This window comes from Vulpes vulpes, chromosome 5, assembly GCF_048418805.1.
Source record: "Vulpes vulpes isolate BD-2025 chromosome 5, VulVul3, whole genome shotgun sequence".
Taxonomy (NCBI): Eukaryota; Metazoa; Chordata; class Mammalia; order Carnivora; family Canidae; genus Vulpes; species Vulpes vulpes.
The window spans coordinates 56,542,689-56,567,042 of record NC_132784.1 but is presented as its reverse complement, the minus strand read 5'-3'; the positions used below and the strand labels follow the sequence as shown (position 1 = coordinate 56,567,042).

At 40.1% G+C, this 24,354-nt stretch overlaps 1 non-coding gene across 1 annotated transcript; it reads left to right on the top strand.

Moving 5' to 3' along the window:
- Window positions 1-20,324: 20,324 nt before the first annotated feature.
- Window positions 20,325-20,457, top strand: LOC112919362 (small nucleolar RNA SNORA70). The gene has a single exon (XR_003234892.2). It is a non-coding gene; the product is annotated as a small nucleolar RNA SNORA70 (small nucleolar RNA).
- The last annotated feature ends 3,897 nt before the right edge of the window (window positions 20,458-24,354 follow it).

Genomic DNA, 24,354 nt, shown 5'->3' with positions numbered 1-24,354 from the left:
TGTCTTCCTGAGATCACTCCCTTGCCTGTCATCTCAGAGTGTGAATCGTATATACAAGAACACATTTTAAAAATAAAGACATAAAAGTAGCTCATAATTAATCTTTGTTCCACTCCCACCTCAAATCTATTACTTTGTTCTTATTTTTTTCTCATGCACAATAGGAGATATGATCACTATTGTAGACAATTATTTCCTTTTTCATTCCTTTCGGCAACTGAAGGAACAGCGCGGGCTTTAGAGTCCAATGAACTTGCTTTGGGAGCTGAATAAACTGCAGTCAGTCACTGGGTTCCTCTGGGTCTAGTTCCCCCTGTCTGAGCCCTCATCTGCAGTGACATGAAAAATGCCGTCCTGGCCCATAGCAAGTGCTGAATCATCACCTGCTCCCATGCTCACCCCTCCTGTTTCTAGGTCAGTAACTCCAGCAAGCATCTATTTGTGGATGCAAATTGACTGAATTCCACATCTGAGGTCAATACAAGGACCCCTGTCTGCAGAAGGTGTCTGCCACTCCCTTTCTCCCAACAGATCCCCCCCACCCCACCTGGCACCTGCACCTGTCTCTCTCTCTCTCCCTGGGCTCAGCCTGCTTTCCTGATCTTGGACAGCATCGTTTCTGTCATAATCTTCCCACGTTGCCCCAGCATCCCCAGCAGCTTTCTGCCTTGAGCTCTGCATACAAGCTCTTCCCTGCTATCTGTATACTGGCTGCTTCTCATCATTCTTGCCAATTTCAACTTTGGAGAAGCCTTCCTGCCCCTTTCTCATGTGAAAGACCTTGTCTCTCAGTCTCTGTCACAGCCCCTCCTGTGTGCTTCCTCTCAATGCGTATGACATCTTTCATTGGCCTGTTTATTTGTGTTTGGCTTTTTTCACCCTCCAGATCATGGGCTGGACAAATTCAGCCTGTGAGCCAAATCCAGTCAACCACTTGATTTTGTGCAGCCTGAGTGCTAAGAATGGGTTTTATGTTTTTAAACGGATGAAAAATAGCTCAATAAAAATAATACTTTTTGACACTTAAATATCATAGGTCATTCACATTCCAGTCCATAAAGTTTTGGCAACACAATCATTCTCATCCAAGTACTATTCACTGCTGCCTTCACACTACAGACACAGGATTGAGTAGTAGCTACAGACATTGTATGGCCACAAAGTCTAGAATATTAACATCTGGCCCTTTACAGAAAACATCTGCTAGCCTGTGACCTAGAATACAGCTGGCTCACATCTACCTTTTTTGCTTTTGTATCACTTTTCATACTTCTGTGCCTAGCACAGCATGAGTGCTCAATAAATGCAAGCTGCATGAAGACTGTGTCTTCAGAGCATTGGAGATATTGTTATTATTCTCCACACAGCACCAATACTACAGAATAAAATAAATAATGTCCTTTTTATTGACTCTGAAATATCATTGATACAAAAATTCTCAACAAAATAGTAGCAAGCCAAACTCAACAATACATTAAAAAGATCACACACCATGTTCAAGTAGGATTTATTCCAGGGAGGGCAGGATGGTTCAATATCTGCTGAAGGCCACCCTAACAAAATGAACGATCAGCTCCATAGATGCAGAAAAATCACTTGAAAAATTCAACATAAATTTGTGTTAAAAAAATTTTCAAAAAAGTAGGTTGGAAAAGAACACACCTCAATAATAAAGCCTATAAATGGCAAGCCCATAGCCAACATCATAATCAATAGTGAAAAGAAAACGTTTACTCTAAGATCAACAACAAGAAAAGTCCTGTCCAGAGTGATTAGGAAAACAAGAAGAAGGAGGAGGAAGAGAAAGAAAAATAGAGAAGAAAGAAGGAAAGAAAAAAAAGAAATCCAAATTGGAAGGAAAGAAGTAAAACTGTCGCTATTTGCAGATGACATGATACTACATATAAAAAACCTTATATACTCCATTGAAAACTGTTGGAACTAACCAATGAATCCAGTAAAGTCACAGGATACAAAACAATATACAAAAATCTGTTGCATTTCTATACACTGAAAACAAATTATCAGAAAGAGAAATTAAGAAAACAATCCCATTTACAATTGCATCAAAACAAATCAAATACTTAGAAATAAACTTATTCAAGAAGGTGAAACTTCTATGTATTGAAACTATAAGGTGATAATGGAAGAAACTGAAAAAGGTGTGAATAAATGGAAAAATATCCGATGCACATGGACTGGGAAAATTACTACTGTTAAAATGTTCATATTACCCAAAGCCGTAAACAGGTTCAGTGCAAGTGCTATTAAAATTACAATGGCATTCTTGAAATAAATAGAACAAAACAATCATACAATTTGTATGGACCTGGGCAGCCCGGGGGGCTCAGCTGTTTAGCACCACTTTTAGCCCAGGGCATGACCCTGGAGACCCAGGATCGAGTCCCACATCAGACTCCCTGCAAGGACCCTGTTTCTCCTTCTGTCTGTGTCTCTGCCTCTCTTTCTCTCTGTGTCTCTCATGAAAAAATAAATAAAATCTTAAAGAAAAATTTGTATAGAGCTGTAAAAGATCCTGAATAACCAAAACTATCTTGAGAAAGAGAACAAAGCTGGAGGCATCATGCTCCCTTTCAAATTACATTACAAAACTAGAGCAATTAAAACAATATGGCATTGGCATGAAGCAGAAACACAGACTGATGCAACAGAAATAAGCCCATGCATATATAGTGAATTAACTTACAACAAAGGAGCCAAATACACAATGGGGAGAGGACAGTAACTTCAATAAATGGTATTGAGAAAACTGGCAGCAACATGCAAAAGAATGAAACTGGGCCACCATCTTACACATTACATAAAAACTAACTCAAAATGGATTAAAGAGTTGAACAGAGAGGGCAGGGCAAGATGGCAGAAGAGTAGGGTCCCCAAATCACTTCTCCCCACCAACTTACCTAGATAACTTTCAAATCATCCTGAAAACCTACAAGTTCGGCCTGAGATTCAAAGAGAGAACAGCTGGAATGCTACAGAGAGGAGTTCGCACTTCTAACAAGGTAGGAAGACAAAAATAAATAAATAAAAAAGAATCCACTGCGGGAGGGACCCCCACGAGGAGCCGGGCTAAGGCCTAGTGGCCAGAGCCTCCGGGACAGGAAAGCCCCGTCCCGGAGAAACAGGAACTGTAAAAGTCTTCCCGGTTGGAAGGGCGCTTGCAGGGAGCTCGGGCAGGATCCCAGGAGGGGCAGTGGAGCCCCCAGGTTCCCAGAGGCACTAACAAAGGAGGTGCACCCAAGGGAGAGCGCATCACACACCATGGGCCCAGCACTGTAAAGGGTTGTGGCACACCCAGTGGGGCCTCAGGAGCAGCTCAGGTGGCGGCTCCATGCAGAGGGGGCTGCACAGCCCCCAGAGCACAATTCCAGCAGCGCAGGCCCCAGATCCCAGGGTGCCGGGGGACACAGCCCAGGATCCTGCGCTCCCCCCAGGAAAGGTAGAGCCTGGGAGGGCACAGGACAGCGAGGACGCTCCTGCCGCCGGGCACCCTCAAGCTGTGCAGATCAGCACCCCCCACCTCCGGAGCATCCAGGCCCGTGTGGACTGGGAGACTGCGGTAGTTACTACGGGAGCTGACTCTAGGGCTGGAGAGCTGGCCTCCGCCAGTGTGGTTGTTCTTCCTGGTGTTACCCTGTGCCTGGGAGGATCGGGCTGCCAGGGAACAGGGGCCTCACAGGATAAACAGCTCCCACTGAGCCATGCACCTGGCAGGGGATGGGGCAGCTCCCCCAGGTACACACACCTGAGAGTCTGCACAGCAGGCCTCTCCCCCAGAAGAGCAGCTGGAAGGACAGCGGAAGAGCAAGTTCTACACTAAGCAGTGCTGGAACTCACCACAAAAGAAAGAATCATAAAGAATCAGAAAGAATCAGAAATAGTACTCTCTCCCACAGAGTTACAAAATTCGGATTACAATTCGATGTCAGAAAGTGAATTCAGAAGCACAAATATAAAGCTACTGGTGGCTCTGGAAAAAAGCATAAAGGATTCAAGAGACTTCATGACTGCAGAATTTAGATCTAATCAGGCCAAAATTAAAAATCAATTAAATGAGATGCAATCCAAACTAGAAGTCCTAACGATGAGGGTTAATGAGGTAGAAGAATGAGTCAGTGACATAGAAGACAAGCTGATGGCAAGGAAGGAAGCTGAGGAAAAAAGAGAAAAACAATTAAAAGGTTAAGGGAAATAAATGACAGCCTCAGAAGGAAAAAAAATCTGTTTCATTGGGGTTCCAGAGGGTGCCAAAAGGGACAGAGGACCAGAAAGTGTATTTGAACAAATGATAGCTGAGAACTTCCCTAACTTGGGGAGGGAAATAGGCATTCATATACAGGAGATAGAGAGATCCCCCACCTAAAATCAATAAAAACCATTCAATACCCCAACATTTAATAGTGAAACTTGCAAATTCCAAAGATAAAGACAAGATCCTTAAAGCAGCAAGAGACAAGAGATCCCTAACTTATATGGGGGAAGTATTAGATTAACAGCAGACCTCTCCACAGAGACCTGGCAGGCCAGAAAGGTCTGGCAGGATATATTCAGGGTCCTAAATGAGAAGAACATACAGCCAAGGATACTCTATCCAGCAAGGCGCTCATTCTGAATACAAGGAGAGATAAAGAGCTTCCAAGATGAACACCAATAAAAAATAAATACATAAATTAAAGAAAAAAAAAGCTTCCAAGATAGGCAGAAACTGAAAGAATATGTGACCACCAAACCAGCTCTGCAAGAAATATTAAGGGGGACTCTGTAAAAGAAAGAGGAAGTCCAAGGAAACAATCCACAAAAACAGGGACTGAATAGGTATCATGATGACACTAAATTCATATCTTTCAATAGTAACTCTGAACGTGAATGGGCTTAATGATCCCATGAAAAGGCGCAGGGTTTCAGATTGGATAAAGAAGCAAGACCCATCTATTTGCTGTCTACAAGAGACTCATTTAGACCTAAGGACACCTCCAGCCTGAAAATAAAATGTTGGAGAACCATTTACCATTCAAACTGTCCTCCAAAGAAAGCAGGGGTAGCCATCGTCATATCAGATAAATTAAAGTTTATCCCAAAGAGTGTAGTAAGAGATGAAGAGGAACATTATATGATACTTAAAGGATCTATCGAAACAAGAGGACCTAACAATCATGAATATTTATGCCCCCTAATGTGGGAGCTGCCAAGTATATCAATCAATTAATAACCAAAGTAAAGACACACTTAGATAATAATACACTTATACTGGGAGACTTCAACACGGTGCTTTCTGTAAATGACAGATCTTCTCAGCACAACATCTCCAAAGAAACAAGAGCTTTAAGTGATATACTGGGCGAGATGGATTTCACAGATATTTACAGAACTTTACATCCAAACGCAACTAAACACATTCTTCTCAAGTGCACATGGAACTTTCTCCAGAATAGACCACATACTGGGTCACAAATCAGACCTTAACCAATAGCAAAAGATTGGGATTGTGCCCTGCATATTTTCAGACCATAATGCTTTGAAACTAGAACTCAATCACAAGAAGTTTGGAAGGAATTCAAACATGTGGAGGTTAAAGAACATCCTGCTAAAAGATGAATGGGTCAACCAGGAAATTAGAGATGATTTAAAAAGATTCATAGAAACTAATGAGAATGAAGATGCAGCCATTCAAAATCTTTAGGATACAGCAAAAGCATTCCTAAGAGGGAAATACATCGCAATACAAGCATCCCTCAAAAAACTGGAAAAAACTCAAGTTACAAAAGCTAACCTTGCACCTAAAGGAACTGGAGAAAGAACAGCAAATAAAACCTACACCCAGCAGAAGAGAATTAATAAAGACTAGAGCAGAACTCAATGAAATAGAGACCAGAAGAACTGTAGAACAGATCAATAAAACCAGGAGTTGGTTCTTTGAAAGAATTCATAAAATAGATAAACCATTAGCCAGCCTTATTAAAAACAAAAGAGAAAAGACTCAAATTAATAAAATCACAAATGAAAAATGAGAGATCACCACCAATACCAAGGAAATACAATTTTAAAAAGATATTGTGAGCAACTATATGTCAATAAATTAGGCACTCTAGAAGAAATGGACGCATTTCTGGAAAACCACAAAATCCCGAAACTGGAACAGGAATAAATAGAAAACCTGAACAGGCTGATACCCAGAGAAGAAATTGAAACAGTCATTAAAAATCTCCCAAGACACAAAAGTCCAGGACCAGATGGCTTCCCAGGGGAATTCTATCAAACGTTTAAAGAAGAAACAATACCTATTCTACTATGGCTGTTCGGAAAGATAGAAATAGATGGAATAGTTCCAAACTAATTCTATGAGTCCAGCATCACCTTAATTCCAAAACCAGACAAAGACCCCCCCAAAAAGGAGAACTATAGACCAATATCCTTGATGAACACAGGTGCAAAAATACTCAACAAGATACTAGCCAATAGGATCCAATAGTACATTAGGAAGATTATTCACCATGACCAAGTGGGATTTATCCCCGGGATGCAAGGTTGGTTCAACACTCATAAAGCAATCAACGTGATAGATCATATCAACAAAGGAAAAACACAAAACATATGATCCTCTCAATAGATGCAGAGAAAGCATTTGACAAAATACAGCACCCATTCCTGATCAAAAGTGTAGGGATAAAGGGAACATTCCTCAGCATCTTAAAAGCCATCTATGAAAAGCCCACAGCAAATATCATTGTCAATAGGGAAACACTGGGAGCCTTTCCCCTAAGATCAGGAACATGACAGGGATGTCCCCTCTCACCACTGCTATTCAACACAGTACTAGAAGTCCTAGCCTCAGCAATCAAACAACAAAAAGAAATAAAAGGCATTCATATTGGCAAAGAAGTCAAACTCTCTCTCTTCACAGATGACATGATACTGTCCATAGAAATACTCCACCCCTAGATTGCTAGAACTCATACAGCAATTTGGCAACATGGCAAGATACAAAACCAATGCCCAGAAATCAGTGGCATTTCTATACAATAACCATGGGATTGAAGAAAGAGAAATTAAGGAGTCAACCCTATTTATAGTTGCACCCAAAAGCATTAGAGACCTAGGAATAAACTTAACCAATGAGGTAAAGGATCTAAACCCTAAAAACTACAGAACGCTTCTAAAGCAATTGCGGAAGAGACAAAGAGATGGAAAAATATTCCATGCTCATGGATTGGAAGAATTAATATTGTGAAAATGTCAATGGTACCCAGGGCAATTTACACATTTAATGCAATCCCTATCAAAATACCGTGGACTTTCTTCAGAGAGTTGTAACAAATCATCTTAAGATTTGTATGGAGTCAGAAAAGACCCCGAATAGCCAGGGGAATGTTGAAAAAGAAAACCAGAGGTAGGGGCATTACAATGACAGATTTCAGGTTGTACTACAAAGCTGTGATCATCACGACACTGCGGTACTGGCACAAAAACAGATGCATAGATCAATGGAACAGAATGGAGAATGCAGAAGTGGACCCTCAACTCTATGGTCAACTAATATTCGACAAAGCAGGAAAGACTATCCCCTGGAAAAAAGACAGTCTCTTCAATAAATGGTGCTGGGAAAATTGGACAGCCACGTGCAGGAGAATGAAACTAGACCATTCTCTTACACCATACACAAAGATAAACTCAAAATGGATGAAAGATCTAAATGGGAGACAAGAATCCATCCAAATCCTAGATGAGAACACAGGCAACACCCTTTTTGAACTTGGCCACGGCAACTTCTTGTGACATGCATCTATGAAGGCAAGGGAAACAAAAGCAAAAATGAACTATTGGGACTTCAAGATAAAAAGCTTCTGCACAGCAAAAGAAACAGTCAACAAAACTAAAAGACAACCTACAGAATGGGAGAAGATATTTGCAAATGACCTATCAGATAAAGGGCTAATATCCAAGATCTATAAAAAACTTATTAAACTCAACAGCAAAGAAACAAACAATCCTTCATGAAATGGGCCAAAGACATGAACAGAAATTTCACCACAGAAGACATAGACATGGCCAACAAGCACATGAGAAAATGCTCCGCATCACTGGGCATCAGGGAAATACAAATCAAAACCACAATGAGATACCACCTCACACCAGTGAGAATGGGGAAAATTAACAAGAAAGAAAACAACAAATAATGGACAGGATGTGGAGAAAGGGGAAGCCTCTTGCATTGTTGGTGGGAATGTGAACTGGTGCAGCCACTCTGGAAAACTGTATGGAGGTTCCTCAAAGAGTTAAAAATAGATCTGCCCTACGACCCAGCAATTGCACTGCTGGGGATTTACCCCAAAGATACAGATGCAATGAAACGCCGGGAACCTGCACCCCGATGTTTCTAGCAGCAATGGCCACAATAGCCAAACTGTGGAAGGAGCCTCGGTGTCCATCGAAAGATGAATGGATAAAGAAGATGTGGTCTATGTATACAATGGAATATTACTCAGCCATTAGAAACGACAAATACCCACCATTTGCTTCGATGTGGATGGAACTGGAGGGTATTATGCTGAGTGAAGTAAGTCAATCGGAGAGGGCCAAACATTATACTGTCTCATTCATTTGGGGAATATAAAAAATAGTGAAAGGGATTAAAGGGAAAGGAGAGAAAATGAGTGGGAAATATCAGAGAGGGTGATGGAACATGAGATACATCTAACTCTGGGAAACAAACTGGGGGTAGTGGAAGGGAAGTTGGGCGGGGGGAGTGGGGTGACTGGGTGATGGGCACTGAGTGTGGGACTTGATGGGATTAGCACTGGATGATATGCTATATGTTGGCAAATTGAACTCCAATAAAAAATAATTTTAAAAAAGACTTGAACAGAGAACTTGAAACTTTAAACTCCTAAAAGAAAACAGATGGTAAGCTCCAATATGGGTCTTGGAGGTGATTTTTGAATCTGACACCAACAGCAAATCAATAAAATCAAGAACAAAAAAGTGGGATGACACAAAACTAAAAAGCTTCCATACAATAAAGGAAACCATCAACAAAATGAAAAACCAATCCACTAAATGGGAAATAATATATGTAAATCATATATCTGACAAGGGGCTAATATCCAAAATATTTAAAGAACTCATACAAGTTGATAACAAAAAGAATCCAATTTAAAAACAGAAGAAAAAAAAACTGACAGAAGATCCAAATAGATCTCTTTCCAAAGAATATATATAGGTGGTGAACCAGTACATGAAAAGATCTCAACCACACTCCCCATGAAGGAAATGCAAATCAAAACCACAATCACCTCACACCTGTTAGAATGGCAATTGTCAAAAAGCCAACAAATGTTGGCCTGGATGTGAAGAAAGGGAACTCCTGTGAACTGTAAATAAGAATGTAAATTGATGTAGCTACTAAGGTACAAAGTATGGAGTGTCCTCAAAAAATTAAAAATAAAACTACCATATGAGGAATTCCAGCAATTCCACTTCTGGGTATTTATCCAAGGAAAGCAAGCACGTTAATCCAAAAAGATACCTGCACCCTCATGTTCATGCAGCATTATTTACAATAGCCATGACACGAAAAAACCTAAGTGTCCATCAGTGGGTGAATGGATACATAAATTGTGGTATACATATGCCTATACATACACACATAAATAAGAATGAGATCTTGCCATTTGCAACAATATGAATAGATCTCAAAGGCATTATGCTAAGTGCAATAGTCAAACAAGAGAAATATTGCAAACCCTCAAATGTGGAATGTAAATATAATATTATACATATATTTCATATAAATATAATATAAACATAGAAGATATAAATGCTTTGTTGCCTCAAGAGGTAGCTGTGTCTAGTTATGATGGAAGACTCCAATTTTTTTTTACTTGGTAAATTAGACATATTTCATTTTGTAAATTTAAGGTGTCCAGTATGCTACTTTGTTTTATTTACGTATTGTGTTGTGGTCACCATTGAGTCGATATTTATCACATCACATCATTGTAGTCCAATATTATTGTCAATATTCATTACGCTGTGCATTAGATCTCCATGGCTTATTTACTACTCATTACAAGTTTATACCCTTAACACCATCCATCTTATCCCCTCATGCTCCAACAGCTGGTGATATCACTGTTTCTCTATATATATATTGTTATAGGCTTAACTTTAGATTCCAAATAAGTGATATCAAGCACTACTTGTCTTTCTCTGTTTGACTTAACCTTCTAGGCACAATGTGCTCAGAGTCCATCCACATTGCCACAAATGGCAAGATATACTTCTTTTTCATGGCCAAATAATACTCTGTTGTGTATAAGGACCATATTTTTTTTTATCCACTTATCCATTGATAGGCTTTTGGGTTGTTTCCATATCTTGGTTGTTGTGCATATTGCTGAGATAAACATGGGTGTGCATATATCTTGTCAAAATCCCATTTTTGAGAACTCCACTTTTAAACAACCTATTCAGCTGTCCAAGTTTGTGTTCATGTTCATGGAAACACACCAAGAACTAACACACCTTACTCAGGTGTCCTGATGACTTTTATCTGTGAAAGCCTCACCCTTTCTTGAGCCTAGAACTTCTTCCTATGAGAAAGACGTTTCTTTCCATCTTTCTTTTAGATTCTCTGCTATACCTGTGAATTCTCTGCTCCTAAGGAATGAAGCATTTTTTTTTTTTAAATAATGCACGTACCTCAGTTGAAGTCATGGCTTCTTGAACAGCTATGATTGGCAGGCCAACCAGGCCAAGTGATAGCAAATTGCTAACAGTTGAAAGAAACTTCCAAATTTTAAGAATCTTAAAATGTCAAAAAAGTGAATATATTAAAATGCTAATATATTGGTTTTGAACACTTATTACACACCAGGCACTTTTTCAAGTCTGTTATAGTTATTAATTTATTTAAACATGATAATATACAGCCCTGTATAGCAGACTATATCCTTATCTCTATCTTATAAATGAGGAATAAGGAATATCCAAATAACCAGGCCATCAATCTAGTTCATTTTTTGCAGCGCTGTCCCTCTCGTGCCAACACAGCATGATATTGTTGAGAAAAGAATTAGATCTCAGAATAGTACAATAAATAAATAAATAAATAAATAAATAAATAAAAACAATCTTTTAATATAATCCCCTACTAGGGTTGCCAGAGTAGGTACAAAACACCCAATTGAATTTGACCTCAAAAAAGCAATGAAAAATTTTTAGTACAAGTCCCAAATACAGCATGGACATGCTCAATATTTAAAAAATAATAATTGTTTATGGAAATTCAAACTTAGTAGAATCTGGCAAAACTATCTCATGCTAGAGCAAACTGTTCCTTCACACTTCCCTTGTAATACCCCACTTCCCTTCCAGGACACAGGGAACAGCCCACATATTTTAAGCATATTTAACACATGGTATATTTTTACAGGAGTATATACAGAACCCTCCATGTGCCAGATGCTTTACATATGTTACTGGTGGTCCACAGAGCAGCCTGGCAGAGCTGGTATTGCTAGCCATTTTCTATAGATGAGCCCATTGACAGGGCAAGAAGTTAAGTAAAACCTTCCAGGTTATGAGAAAGTGAGAGGTGAAAAATAATACACACATCTGTCTGGCCGCAGGGCCAAGCTCTTTGCAGCTAAAACCACAGTTTTGTGTTATGTTTTCCATATTGACTGTTTGGAACTACTTTTTCCAAGTGGACATTATTGCTTGTGCTACAATCCATCTCAAACAGTGGGGACTGTTGCCAAAATGGGGGAGTCAGTGCCTTGCTTGTGTCCTCTCCATGCACTGTCTACGGTGCCTGGGACCACATGGCCAGCTTGGTGCCAATTCATCCCCCACTTGTCACCAACAAAGACTGAACAAGAAATCCATGCTCATTTTGCATTCTAATGGAAATCTGGGTGTGTGAATCAATAGGTGTGTTTTCCACATTGAATAGGGATAAAGCCATTAAGCAAAAACATTCATTTATAGATGATAGGAAATGAATAGGAAGTGTTTGCTTTCAAGTTGTTGACCTACAACCAGACAAGGTAGAGAGTAACTCAGTGTGGTTCAAGCTAAATGCTTATTATCCTCAAGACAATTTGGCATTTCATAGTTATTTTATTTGCCTAGTATTTATTGTTTTGGGGTTTAAGATTAAAATCAATGGGCTTTACTTTATTTTAGCTGAGAGTTTTCATGAAGTAATTCAACCATGTTTTTCCAATGATATTTTTTAAGAGTTTATTTATTTATTCACAAGAGACACAGAAAGAGGCAGAGACACAGGCAGAAAAAAAGCAGGCTCCCTATAGGGAGCCTGGTGTGGGACTCGATCCCAGTACCCTGGGATCATATCCTGAGCCGAAGGTAGACACTCAACCACTGAGCCACCCAGGCATCCCTTCCTTTAAATTAAATGTAAAGACATTCCTTTTTTAAGAAAAATTATTACACTTTTAATTCTCACATTTGTCCTTGGGCTTTACTTTTATGTAAAGTGGCCACACCTTCCTACTTTCAGTACCATTCTGGAAGAGTTCTTAGGTCCACTAAGAGCGGTGGTCCTCACGTAGGAATGGAGAACCAGCTCAGCTTCCATGGCATCAGCTGTCATTGACGATGGGTGGTGTTTTTGGTGGATTAAAGTAGTGGCAAGAGGGAAGGAAGAAAGCAACTAGTATAAAATGGCATGCAAAAGTAAAGGAAGAAGAAAGATGAAAAGGGAAGGAAAAGGTAGCAACTCCATGGAGGAATGAATGTTGGGAAAACCACATTCAGATGAGTCCAGTCACCTTTCTTTGTTTGGCTTCCATGGATTCATTCTCTTCAGTGCTGAATGAGACATCTTCCTAAAACATAGCTCCGATCAGATTGAAAACTTTTGCGACTTTTCATTGACTGAGTTCTGAAGGCCACGCTCCTGTGAATGTACATAGTTGTCACCATCCCTGCGCTGCTGCTGCTGACTCCTCTCCCACTGTGACCCTCCACGGCCTCTACCCTCAGCCTGCACTAAAGGCTCCAACAAAGAGAAACACAGGAAGCTCTCTGACTTTTAAGAAACTGTTGGTGATCTTATTCTTTTGAAAGTCATTAAGGCAAAAATGACTTTATTCAATCTGAGGCCATAAGTTTAAAGTGAATAAATAAATTGTGGTTTTCCATTAAAAAGAATGCACAAAAATTTCTCAATTTTGAAACCCATCTGAGATGAGACCGCATGGAGTGTGGCATCCATAGGATTGAATAACATACCCCTGAATGAACATGATCCTCATGGTATTTATGTTTATGAGTTTCATACATCCCGGTCTTAATAATAGCAGAGTACTAGAAGTTCTGACCAGAGTGATGACACAAGAGAAAAAAATAAAAGCTATCCAAATCAGAAAAGAAGAAAAATTATTTCTGTTCACAGATGGCATGATCTTTCATGTATAAAACCACACACATAGATCTGTTAAAACCATTGAACAAGATCCACAAAGTGGCAAGATACAAAAGCAATATGCAAAACCCAATTGTGTTTCTATACACTAAGGATAACCAAGTCAAGAGGAAATTAAGAAAGCAAGTTTATTTATTATATGAAAAAGAATTACATGCTTAGGAATAAATGTAACAAAGGAGGAGGAATACTTTTATGACTAAAAACCACAAAACATTGCTAAAAGAAATGCACATAAATGGAAAGACACCTTGTGCTCTGGGATCAGAAGATACAATGGTGTTAGGATGTTCATACTACCCAAGGTGGTGGACCTGCAGATGCAAGGGGATCCTCATCAAAATCTCAATGGCATTTTTGCAGAAACAAATCTGAATTAAAGCAACATATGTGTCTCCTTATCAACATATTACATAGTAAGATCTAGTGGTGGAAGAACTTGGAAGTGATGATAAGCATAAACAATAAGTCAGTACACATCTGTGCGCTACAATGTGGTAGGAAATGTCCGTAAACACTGATTAGGAAAGACACCTGGGTGGTGTCGAAACCTCCACAGTCATAAGTGGAGGAGATGAGTTTCAGGGAAGGTGAAAATAAGACATGACATTATTGCTGCCCAAGTTCACAGACCTAGTCCTATCCCAGGCCCCTCAGTGGCCCAAGGGAAGCAGACTAAGGAATCTGAGAGGAGAGGGTTGAAGATTGCAGGCACTGCAATAGTAAGCCAACAGCTCTCCTTCACCAGCTAATAATGGGCTATGCCTCTAGGATTCCAATGTAAAGTTTTGAGATAAGCAGGTGCTTTCTCCATATCACCATCATCATTATTTTTACTGATTCTTCCCATGTGTGATGCACTGCATGTTGAATAAATGAATTCTCAAGGAGGAAATGATAGCATTTATCACATATGAAGTCAAGAGAAGTATAAGCACATTTACTGATTAAGGAGCAGCTTCTCAAGACAGACTTCTACATGCAGTGTCACCCTTGCCTCTTGCATCTCTCAATTTCCTCCCTACTGGTTAGTCACTGTTTTCCACTCTGAAGGGGAGGATGGAAATGTCAGAGTATAATATTCAGCCCCAGTCCCAGAATCTGCCAATTACCCTCACCACCCCTCTCCAAACATAGCACCTGTCATCACACTTGCTGTTCCTGCATGACACAGGAAAATAAAATATTGTCTTAAAGTCACAAAAATAAATGCGACAATAGAAAAAAGTTAATAGAGTTTTTAATGAACAAGAATTCATAGATAAACCCAAGGATTTGCAGCATAAATAACCATTATTTATAAGGTTAGTACAGAGATTTTTTGGTACAGTCTATAAGGACATTGGAAATTACGAGGTAAACAGAACTAAAACAATAAGCATAAAAAATGATCCTAAAGATGCAGCACTGACATGTAAAATGCATAAATATATATGTTTATGCAAGAGAATATGCTATTTTTGCATAATGTCAAACTTCTAAATCTTTAATAGAATTTTCAGTGTGTTTCTGAAGTTTTGTGTAATATAATGAAGTGATATTTGCCTGTTGGGTCTCCCAATAAACCACTCTGTCTTACTCAAGACTATCCTTAATCCTGGCTAGTTTTCTTTACTGTGAATGGTGTTTAATTTAGGATTATGAGGTACTTTCAGTGGATCCACACTCATTTGTGTCTTTTGGAAAATCAGTTAAAAAATGCATGCTCAAATAAAAATATTTGGGAAAAAGCTTGAACTATTTATACAAAGAAAACTGAACTCAATATAGTCTGATTTAAGTAAACAAAAGCTACCTAAATGCAGAAATCTGAGCTGATAAAGATCACAAATGTGAGCAATGATATATCTATTTAAAGAAGTTCTCACACTGGGAACTAATGAAGAGAGAGCATAGTGACCTCAGAGGAAAGACGGTATGACAATATCAAGACTGCAATACATGGCCTTCAAACCAGACTTTGCAGGCGTGCCATTAAACCCATTCTCATATGCAAATACAGAGCACAGAGGACTGATGGATGCTAGACATATATTTGACTGTAACCAACATAGAGATTATAGTGACTGATATCACTCCAGGAGGACATTTAGACAGAAATAGAGCACAGATTACCTTAGGCAGTATCATTATCTAAGGGGTATTCACACAAAGACAAACCAGCACAAGAAAACACAAGATAATCAGAAACATGAGAAGAAATGCAGAATAGCTGGTGGCATGGGCTAAGTGTTCCAGGAAGGACAGTAAGCAAGTCCTTTGGATTGGGTGAACAGAAGGGCACCCTTGAATGATGTCTCGGCAGAAATGCTGGTGTGAAGAAGACCAAGGCCAAGGGCATGAAGCCAAAAGATGAATGATTTATAAAGAAGAGGTGCTCACTGTCATCTTGTCCATCAAGAAGCCTTCTCATAAAGAAAGGGAACCGGGAAAGAGAGGTAGCTGACACAGGGCAGGAGTGGTTAAGTACACTCAGGCATGTTTCTTAAGTGAGGGAAAGGATGCAGGGAAAGTGAGAGAAAGGAAACAAATAGACCTGAGAGGAGATCGGAGAGGAGAGGAGATGGTGCAGAAGAAGGCCTGAGCCGGAGAGAATCGGTCTTCCTCAGAAGATGGGGAGAAAGCTGGAGATGGGGCACAGTGTCAACCAGCTTCGTGAGGTTGAGGTGAGGGTGCACCGGGCCTCACACCATGATGCAGGACCAAAGAGCAGTGGCCATTCACATCCATTATAAAACAAATAAAAGATGAAATAGTATTTAGAGCACAGCAGAATGTAGTGAGAGGATCTGTTTAGTGTGACAGTCCCCCTGTGCCCCTTGGAGACTTCAGAAAATGTCCTATCTCCACCTGCCCTGTTCATTACCTTTATTATGATACCCGAAGTCCATGTGGGAAGTCACAAATGTATTTTTTCACAGATTGATGGGTTTCAGGCATTATCAAGAATAGAGATCAGTGATCTTTAGAAAGTACTACAAGTAATAATTTCTGGCAACTTGTCTCAGGGGCCTGGAATGTCACCATCATCATCATCATCTTCAACTTCATCATCATCATTGTCTTCATTATTGTATCATCACCATCATCACTGTCATAATTATTGTTGTCACCATCATCATCTTTATTATCTTCATCATCATTACCATCATCATCTTCATCATCATCACTGTCATCACCATCATCATCATCATCATCATCATCACTGTCACCTGATTAGCATTTTTTGAGTCCTTGTTATGCTCCAACAACTATTCCAAGTGCTTTTCCCATGTCAGCCTATTTCATCCTCCTTGGAGCTACAAGGTGGCAAGCTCTGCAGATCAGGAGGGGACAGTGGTGTGTGGCCAGCCCAGCCTCAGGCAGCTAGCAGCCCCAGTGCAGGAAGTGTGTTCTCAGTTGGAATCTGCACGAGTACCAGCGACCATACTAGGTGCCCTGGCACACAAATCTCACCACAATTAATTATTTTGGGGGATCAGTTTTGTAGGAAGTTAGTATTTATTACAGAAAGGTGTCTTTGGTTAAATCAAAACAAACTTAAAAGGAGTGTATTGATTAATTTTTATATGGATCATTTTTTCCCATGATAACATCGACATGGATCATTTCTCATTCAGAGAAATGCTGTAACAACAGATTCAAGGTGGTAAATTCACAGAAAATGGAAACTTGATAATTTAAGAACTCACTATTTAAAAAGAAAAATAATTAGGAGCATATATTTTAAGTAAAACGAGACATACATACATAAATAATGACTAATGCTCAGAAAAGATGGGATTTAATACCATATTTCATTCATGTTCAAAAAAATTGATTTCCTCAGAAACATGCCTTTAAAAATGTTGTACTGTGTTCACTAGAATTCATTCCTTTATCCTTTCAACAAATAAGTCTTATTACTATGCTTCAAGATATAGATGATGAAATAATTTACCTAAAGAATTTAATGTATTTAATACTTTTAGTTTCAAAAGGTCACTCTATTGAGAACTCAGTGTTCTTTTTTTTTTTTTTTTTTTTAATTTATTCATGGGAGACACATAGAGACAGAGGCAGAGACACAGGCAGAGGGAGAAGCAGGCTCCATGCAGGGAGCCTGACATGGGACTCAATCCCAGGACACCAGGATCACGCCCTAGGCTAAAGGCAGGCATTAAACTGCTGAGCCACCCAGGGATCCCCTATAGCCCTGTGACTTCTAGAAGAAAACAGAGCAATATCTTTGTAATCTTAGGGGAACCCAATGCGGGACTTAATCCCAGGACCCTGGGATCATGCCCTGAGCCAAAGGGAGACCCTCAACTGCTGAGCCACCCATGTGCCCAAGAGCTCGGTGTTCTAAGGGACTGCCCCCTGGCAAGAACTAACAAAAAATGATATAATTGTAGGCTTATAGGCTGCAGGAGGGAATGGAGCAAGAGGTCTGCCTGGGTTGCAAGCCTACTATGAAGGCAAAGATTTGGGTTGTGTCTTTCGATGATGTCCGCCTTATTCAGACATAAAACAAACTTAACACAGTTATAAAGCAGGTTCAGGATCCCAAATTCAATGGCATTTCACTAGGCATGTGACTTGGGTTCCTACCCATCACACAAAGCAAAGCACAAGACAAAGTCATGCAACAAACAGGATACACCAAGAGGTAGGAAAGTAGCAAGCCAGACATGAAGTCAGTCCCTGAGCACACAGTTGAGGTGAGGCCTCAGCATTCCCTGCCTACTGTTTGCTACATTTGGGCTGTGCAGGATGTCTGTGCAGAGGTCACGGGGCAGAGCTGTGGGGGCAGCTGCCTTGCACATGAGGTCAGATGTGGAAGGTGTCAGGTTTAATCTGATCGGTAGTGAAATGGAATAGAGAGGCCAGGCAAAAGTTGGTCGAAACAAGCTTTTAATGGGGCGCACTCTCGGCGAGGTTCCAGGCTCCAAGACCCGCAGGGGACGGAGAGAACAGGCAAGTCACAGGCCAGGGAAGTCGTGCCCAGGCAAACCGCAGGCGGGTCTATAATGAGTTTTCAGTGGTGGGAAGATGGGGGCAGGGCGGCATTCCAATTAGGGCAAGGGTTACAGGTCTTGTAAGCTAAGTTAGGGTGGTGGAAAGGGAGGAGGGCGGGGGGTGGGGGTGAATGGGTGACGGGCACTGAGGGGTCACTTGAAGGGATGAGCACTGGGTATTATTCTGTATATTGGTAAATTGGACACCAATAAAAAATAAATTTATTAAAAAAATAAATAAAAATAAATAAAAAATAAAAATAAATAAATAAAAAAATAATAAGTTAGGGTAGGGCAGCAAGGCAGCATTGTTGGGAGGTTGCTGGCCTGCGGTCGGCAGTTTTGAGGTCCCGAGTCTCGCCAGCCCAACAGAAGGGACAGCGTCTGGGGAGTCTGAGAGTTTGTTGCAGAACTCTTCCCTTCTAAAGGGGCTGAACCAGCCTTGGGTCTTGCTCAACTCCTCTGGTTCCAGAGAGTAGCAGTCCCCGGTTCCTCCAGGCTCTCTTGGCTTTGCTGGTTATCAGTTCCTGGTACCTCCAGCCTGTTCTGGTTTCTATGATATCTGGTCTTGGCTGCTTACATCACTGCTTGATCCTCTGACTCCATCTGGCTCTCTACAACCTCAAATAATCCAAAAGCCAATTACATGGATGAGAACTCCTGACCTGGGCACAGCCACTTACTCTTACTGATCTTTTACTTGGGTCCTGGCACAAATAAGAAGACGACAGGGAAGGAAGGAGGTCTGCCTGGGACCCGAAAGCGCTGGGAGGAATCCCAGCACAGAGTTGTACCTCCAGGAATCCCGGAGTCTGCCCTCTCGCTTCGCAGCAGGACACTGTGACCAATATCCCTGTTTCGGAGGTGGAGACTGGGTTCAAAAGAGTTAAGTAAAATTTCTAAAACAACAGCAACAAGAGTAAGTAGTACTGATAAGGCCAATAAAAGGAGTCTTTAGTGTGCTGTGAAGTGTTTGTTTTTGCACAGACTGGGATGTATCCCCACCTGCAGGCAAAATCATCTTCTCCCACAGTTTCTAGAAAGAAGCCAGTTCAAGTCCAATTGTGAGATGCATTATTGTTGTGAGGCTGGTACTTGGAAGTCCATAAAGGGGACACATTGTTGTAAGTTCCCCCAGAGATCCACTCGAATTGAGGCTGAGTACAATCTCCACTTATCTTTTTTTTATATAATTTTTTTAAGATTATTTATTTATTTATTTATTTATTTATTCATAGAGACACATACAGAGAGAGAGAGAGAGAGAGAGAGAGAGAGGGAGAGACACAGGCAGAGGGAGAAGGAGGCACCATGCAGAGAGCCTGACGTGGGACTCGATCCAGGGTCTCCAGGATCACACCCTAGGCTGCGGGCAGCGCTAAACTGCTGCACCACCAGGGCTGCCCCCAATCTCCACTTATCTTAATGAACTTGTGCAAAATGGCCGTTGCTTCTCATCCAGTGAAGAACTGATAAAATAAATTTCATTAAATCATGTGGTTGCTTTTGCTAAAAACTTACACTTTTTTTTTTAAATAGTACTTTTTACAGATCTTGATGACATAGAAATACATTGCTTTTTCTGAACTAACACTACTTCTTCACTTATTTGACGAAGGAAAATCTTAACCATGAGAGTAATGGTAAGAATTATGTCACCGAATATCAACATTAAAGTATAAAACCTGCTCAAATTCATGTAGGCTTTTTTATATCCAAAGCACTACTGGTATTTTCAATATTTTTAGTTTTCAAGGAGCAACCTGAACAACTGATAAAAATTAACCATCTGTTTCTCTGCCTCAGTTTTTGAGGAAGAAGCAAGGAGAATCATACTGCCCACTTTAAGGATACTCACACTTTGTTTGTAACCAATGGAGCTCTTTCTCCATGGGGGCCCAGCGAGTAATGGCTACAGACAGTGGCCTCCTTGGTGGTGTCTGCAGTCAGTTGATTGTATGGTTGCCCTAAGGGACCTTGGAGACAGCCCTTTTGAGTGGACCTTCATGTCTGACCTCATGCCATCCCCAGTGGGCTACAGATAGGTATACAGGGTGTCTCTGAAAAGCCCCAGGGCACAGTGGCTAGGGTCCACACTGGCCAAGTCATCATGCCCATCCATATCAAGCTGAAGAACAAGGAGCATGTGACTGAGGCCCTACACAGGGCCAAGGCAAGTTCCCTGGCCCCAGTATGTCAGCTATGCTTTGGTCCTACCTTTTCTGATGCCATTCCTTCCATTGCTCCCTAGATCTACATCTCCAACAAGTGGGGCATTACTCAGTTAAATACAGATGAATTTGACAACATGGTGGCTGAAAAACGGTTCATCCAGATGGCTATGGGATCCAATACATTCTTAATCATAGCTCCTTGAACAAGTGGTGGGCTCTGCATTCATTAGAACCTCTGTGCTACCCCCTCCTTATTCATGCCCTCCAATAAATCCTACTTCCCATCAAAAAATTATTCATACTTTGGCTTATTGTATTTCTGGTAATTCGTTTGTTTGTTCATTAGTTCAAAACATGCTTATTGACACCCTTCCCTGCTGCCAGCCTGTTCTCAATCCTGAGAGCTCATCAGTGGACAAAACAGACAAAAATCCTACCTTTGTGGATCTTAATTCTAAATTGGGAAGAGAAGGATATAAGAAATAAGTAGATAAATAATTAAAATATAGTGTGTCAGACAGTCAGTCACACTAAAAGTATTATAGCTTTAAAGTTACACAATCAGAAAGGAGTTTACCAGAAGGTGATGAGAAAAATCTTGAAAGTGACCCATGTGGACATTAGAGGGGAGAGTGTTTCCAGTGTGTTCCAGGGACCAAAGCAAGTGGGGTTCCTTTGGTTCCCTGATGATGCAGAGAATGAGTCATTCAAACAGGTGATGGTAAGGATGTTTCTTCTGAAAAATGTATAAAATAAAAAACTTCATCTCAGTTATGCTTCTGTCTTTTTTTTTTAATTTTTTATTTATTTATGATAGTCACAGAGAGAGAGAGAGAGAGGCAGAGACACAGGCAGAGGGAGAAGCAGGCTCCATGCACCAGGAGCCCGATGTGGGATTCGATCCCAGGTCTCCAGGATTGCGCCCTGGGCCAAAGGCAGGTGCCAAACCGCTGCGCCACCCAGGGATCCCAATGCTTCTGTCTGAATTGAATGAGTGTCAAAAACCTTTTGGGTGCTATTTTAAGAAAACAAAAACCATCCTCGATAGAGACATAGATCATCCTATGGGCCTCCTGAACAGTCTGATAAAGTTCGAGTTTTGCAATTTCATGTTAAAGAATCCAGATGTCTTCATTAAATACTTTATGTGAAGATAAAGTTGTTAAGGTCAAAATACATACACCATTGCTGCTACCCCCATGGATGAATAGTATGAGTATATGCCCCTGCTCTCCTCCAATGGGCCCACAGATTTCTCTTTGCCAAACCCTTCCATATCTGCATTTCTGGACATCAGATATTCTGATTCCACTGTGAATTCCCATGAAACTGTTTGCATCTAACTCATTCATATGCTGCAGTGTCTCACAGGAAAAAATACCACTGCTCCCAACAACTTTCTTCCAGGGATCATGTAGGACCTCAATTCAGTGATCCCTAGCTCAACTCATAATTTCTTGTCTAAGTTATTTCAAGAAGATTTTAAGAGAGCACTCATTCTAAGCGTGTTATGTACTCCCCTCTAACATAGCAGTATGACAGACATCTCAGGGCTAGAAAGGAACTATTTAATCTAGCTCATCTGTTTGATACATGGACCCTGTTTTGTAACATTTCTATCACTTAGTTTCATGTTGTCCATTTTGTAATGGAATCCTCTAATGAGAGATTTAATTAATCTGGAAGTAGTTAAATCTAACAATTCAAGTTGTAAGCCATGGATAATCAAATTTAGCAATGTGCAAAAAGCTATATGCCATGAACAAGTGGATTTTTCCCAGATACGCAAGGCAAGTTCAACATTCAGCAATCACTGTAATGCATTAGATCCACAGGCTAAAGAAGAAAAATCATATACATGTATCAATTGAAACAGAAAAAGCACTGATAAACATCTAACGTCCATTCATGATGCAAAGAAAAATTCTCTCAGCAAACTAGAAACAGAGAACAGAACTTTAGTTGGTAAAGATGTCTACAGAACCACACAACTAGCATATTAATGATGAAACATTGAATGCTTTTTCCTAAAATAGAAGGAGAGTGTCTGTTCTCACCACACTTATTCAATGTTCTCCTGGAAGTTCTAAACAGAATAATAAGGCAAAATAAATAAATAAATAATTGATAATGACTCAGTAGAGCAAAGACATCAATTTTCTCCAAATTGATCTATAGGTTTAATGCAATTGCTGTCAAATTCCCAGTAAGGTATTTGTAGACATAAACAACCCTATTCTAAAATTTATATAGAAAGATTCAGGGCCTAGAATAGTTAAAATAGTCTTGAAAAAGAATAATGTGACAACAATCATTTTATCCAATATTAAAGCCTACTATACATCTACAGTAACCAAGCCAGTGTGGTATCGGCAGAGGACAGACACATAGATGAAGGAACAGAACAGAGAACCCAGACAGACACTGACCCACACAAATATGCCAACTGATCTTTAACAATGGACAGAGTAATTCTATAAAATAAAAAAAGGTAGATTTCAACAATAGTACTGGATTAACTGGAGTTGAAAGAAAGAAAGAAAGAAAGAAAGAAAGAAAGAAAGAAAGAAAGAAAAGAAGGAAGGAAGAAAAGGAAGAGAAAGAAAAAGAAAGAAGAAAAAGGGAACTCTAAATAAACTTCATACTTTATGCAAAAATTAACTCAATTGATATTGATCACCAACTTAATATAAACATACAACTTTAGGGGAAAGAGAAACAAAAGATAATCTTTGGAATCTAGAGCCTGGCAAAGATTTTTGAGTCTTTACATCAAAAGAATGATGTATAAAAAGAAATATTGATAAATGGGGCCTCATCAAAATCAAACAGTTTGGATCTGTGAAGTACCCTGTTAAGATAAAGAGACAACATACAGACCAGGACATTATATTTGTAAACCACAGATCTGACAAGGGACTGATACCAAGAATATATAAATAAATCTCAAAATTAAACAGTAAGAAAGCAAATATCCAATTAGAAAACGAGCAAAGTATATAAAAATAAATGTCACTGAAGATGATACTCAGGTGACAAGTTCATGAAAAGATGTTCAGCAGTGGAGCATTGGGTAAATGCAAAATAAAACCACAATGAGGTATCAGTGCACACCTATCAGAATTGGCTTGAGTGAAAACAGCCTCACAACCAGGAGGTGCTGAGGAGGTAGAGAACTGCTCACTTGCACACTGCTCGGGGGAATGTAGCAGTGAGGCCTCTCTGGAAGTGGTGTGACAGCTCCTTACAAAATTACAGATGCACTTCCCATATGACAATGCATTCAACGTTGCATTCTTGGGCATTTATCCCAGAGAAAGGAAAATATGTTCACACAACAAGTGCACACTGGCATTTATAGCAGTTTTATTCATAACAGCTCAAAACTAGAAACAATCCAAACACCCTTCCAGGGGTGAACAATTAAACAAGCTGAGGTTCCATACCATGCCTGGAACAACACTGAGCAGTAAAATAGAGCAATCAGTGTAAGCAACAACATGGATGGATGTCACAGGGACTAACGTCAGGGACAAAGACAATCACAGAAGTTACCCGATGTCCCATTCCATCCATATAGCACTCCCTGAAATTATCATTTTTTTAAAGATTTTATTTACTTATTCATGAGAGACACAGAGAGAGAGGCAGAGATACAGGCAGAGGGAGAAGCAGGCTCCCCACAGGGAGCCCAATGTAGGACTCGATCCCA